Here is a 3,532-nt window from a genome sequence, read left to right on the forward strand (position 1 = left end):
GGGGGGAGGGGGAGGGGCGAGTAACGACGTAATCCTGAGACGGATCGTCGCGCATCCGTTATTTCGGAATAACGGAGTGCGGGTTCTCGAAGAATGATAAATCGCACAGAAATACGGGCTCGGATCGATTTCATCGCGCGGGAGAATCCGTCGCGAGCAAGAATTGCGGATAACGCATTGTCGATCCGTTATATAAAATAAAACGTTTTCTCGCGTTCGCGCGAGTTTTTTTCCTTCGAATTACGCGAGTATATGGAAAATGGTATTTTCTAATAAAAAGATTATCTCTAACTTTCTCATTAAACTTCGCACGCTTTGGTAGCAAATGAAGCGAATTGAGCCGTTCCACGATTATTCAAGGCAGACGTTACCGAATAACGGCTATTGGACGTTATACAAAGGCTAAGAGGGTAGTTTGGCTTATGGATATCGGTACAGGCGTTTGCGGGCCACCCCCCAGAAACGTCGCCGCATTAGTATGCGCCGCGGATACACGCTCGTCTGATGAGCTCACCCTGTCGTATCATCCCTTGTTCCAGCTAGCAACGACGAAGACTGCCATGTCTTCTTGAGAATGCGATTTAAGTAAGAAAAGCGATAAAAAAATTTTTGATGTTCTCGAAAGAATCTACGTAAAAAGTAGAGGAAATAATGAAGTATTTTTTTATGCAGTTGTGATCGTATAACGGTTTTGCGGAAGTAGTAAAAGTTAAGCTAGATACAGATCTAATAATAATTTTGTTCGACTATCAAAATAACTATGTAAGATGTTAAGTAGTTGTTGAAATATCAGAACTTTTTGCAGCATTGCTCATTATGTTTAAATTTCTTCTATAATTATTTTGATAATTTAACAAAATTAGTTTCACATCTGCAGTATCTAAATTTTTAAATACTCTAGCAAAATCGTTTTTTCTATGTAAGTTAAATCTCTGATCATAACATTCTGTTATTTTGCTATTTGCTTATCTGTTATTTGCTATATGTTATTTTGCTATTTGCTACTTTATGCATTATTTCATTAAATATTCATATACCACAAAAACAATTTTGCTAAAAAATCTAAAACTTATTGTTAGCTAGATACAGATGTAAAAATAATTTTGTTAGACCACATCAAAATAATTATATTAAAAACTCAATATTGATGAGCAATGCTGTAAAAAAACTAGTCTGAGTTTCCAAAATTATTTTAATAGTCCAAATTATTTTCAGATCTGTATCCAGCTAAATTTTAGGATCTTGCTACAAAATCGTTCTTTCCGTATATTATATTCACTAAATATATTCATAAAGTGTCTAATAATGATTGGGTTAAACTTGACATGAGTAAAATCTGTATCTATATGCGAAATGTGCTATCTTATTCTAAAAATGATACGTATATAATACCAGTATCTCTTATGTTATCATTTACATTATAAATATTTACATTATATACATTATATATCCCGTTATTCGTTGCATTTACTGTTTAGCTTGTAAATGTTGATATTACAATATCATTTAAATGAACAACTATTTAGATACGTTTGCATGATTGTAGATAATAAGTTGAGACACGAACTCAAATTATTCTCAAGAAACATATAGACTTTCTACGTCATAAGCGTTTACATTATCATCTCTGCAGTAACCTGCAATTCCGTTAAATAAAACCTCCATCTAAATGGATTTGCATAAAATCTCGTAGCGTAGATATCCATTAAAGTCCAATTGGATGACACGCAGATCAATGAAAGCGGCGAAAAAGCCGATCAGTCCATCAGCGACTGGCCGAGAGCCGAAGGGCCGAGGAATCGAAGAGGGGTCCAGCAGGTTGGGGAACAGGGGTCGCAAGACGAAACGAGACGAGACGAGATGAGACGCGACGCGACGCGGATCGCCGGGCTTTGCATAAATTTCCGCGCGGTCCGCCCGCACAAATCTAGAGTTTATCTGGCGGAGAGTTCCTCCCCGATGAGCGATTCCCATGTAAACGACATCCGGTATACTGCCCTTTGGCGACCGGTCGTAAAAGCGAGGGTAGCACCTGCTGCGAGAGCCCTTTCTCTCTCTTCCAGCGCTCTCTCGTTCGGTCCCGTTTCCTTCTCAGAGATTTCACCACGCGACGAGACTGTGCAGCGCGTTTCCCTTCTCCGGTTCCTCTCACCCTAGAATCCACGCCGACGACGATTTCCGTCGAGTGCGCGCGCGGCGACGATTTCGTAGGTGGGATCGAACGCGGGTATGGGAACGACCGCAAATTCTATTTGCCCTGATGGAGAGAACGTATGCCTCTGTCGAGAGGGTCGCCCACAGCAACTGCGACCCGCGTTGCCCCTGCGAGCGCAGCAACTGTGCGTACGATCGCGTGCGACGCGTTGCCGCTTGTGTGGGGATACGACACTGCCGTTCGCTTGATGGTATGTACCTTTATATGGGACTCGTGCAAGTGCTCAATCTATGTCCAGTTCTCAAAGTGGCTGATTGAATCCAATTCCCGTAAAAGATATGTTTTCCCACTCTCGATTTACTCTAATAAATCTAATTTAATCTAATCAATCTCTATAATCATATACGAGTCTCCTCGATTTTCTTCAGAAAATGATTTTATACTTCTATAATCTACACACCTTCTCTCCAAAGGGATTTTAACATAATGTTATCTAGATATATTAAATATTATCTCTAAAAGTGAATCAATGGTATTATCACTGATTTTCAGTGTATATCATTTTCTAGTGGCATACTTAGAACTGTGATAAACAATGAGTATTTCAATATTGTTTCAGTGATAATATACTGATTCAAACAGTGAATATCAGTTTTCAAAGCTGTTTGACAGTGAAACTCACTGTCTTTCAGTGATATTCACTGTTTGAATCAGTATATTATTATCACTAAAAGAACATTGAAATACTCAATGTTTATCACAGTTCTAAATATGTCACTGGAAAATGATATACATTGAAAATCAGTGATGATTCTACTGATTCACTTTTAGAGAGTTGATCTATGTTATTCAGCCTTAATTTTTGTAAAAGAAAATTTTTTAATGCAATTAACAAATGCAGCTTTTAGTAGAATTTCTATAGGTTAATAAAATGCAAGAGAATATATATTAATATTTATGTGAAATAATAAATATTACATTGCGAGTAATGCGCAAAAAGATATATCTATATAAATATATAAAAGTAGGATACTTTGTAGTGCATATTTAAACCAATCACTTTTCAACGACAAAACTTTAATAGAGCAAACTCGTATAAAATTCACGAATATCGCGTGAATATTGTAATGCAAATTTTATATAAATATATTGGTATCGCGTGCCGACCCCTAAAAAAATCCCATCAACGAGCGACATTGCGCGCACACACGTTCTAATGGATCTCGCGGCATTCCCGGCCACCCGCCCGTAAATCCCCGTAGGCGAATGCGTTCCCCCATTCCGCGCAAGGCATCCAGAAAATAATGTCTATCGGGCTCTTGACGGTAAACAGCGGCGCAATGATAAAAATAGGGTCGCGCGTCCTTCCTCTCTGCG

The sequence above is a fragment of the Wasmannia auropunctata genome, unplaced genomic scaffold (assembly GCF_000956235.1).
Source record: "Wasmannia auropunctata unplaced genomic scaffold, wasmannia.A_1.0 LD336106.1, whole genome shotgun sequence".
Taxonomy (NCBI): Eukaryota; Metazoa; Arthropoda; class Insecta; order Hymenoptera; family Formicidae; genus Wasmannia; species Wasmannia auropunctata.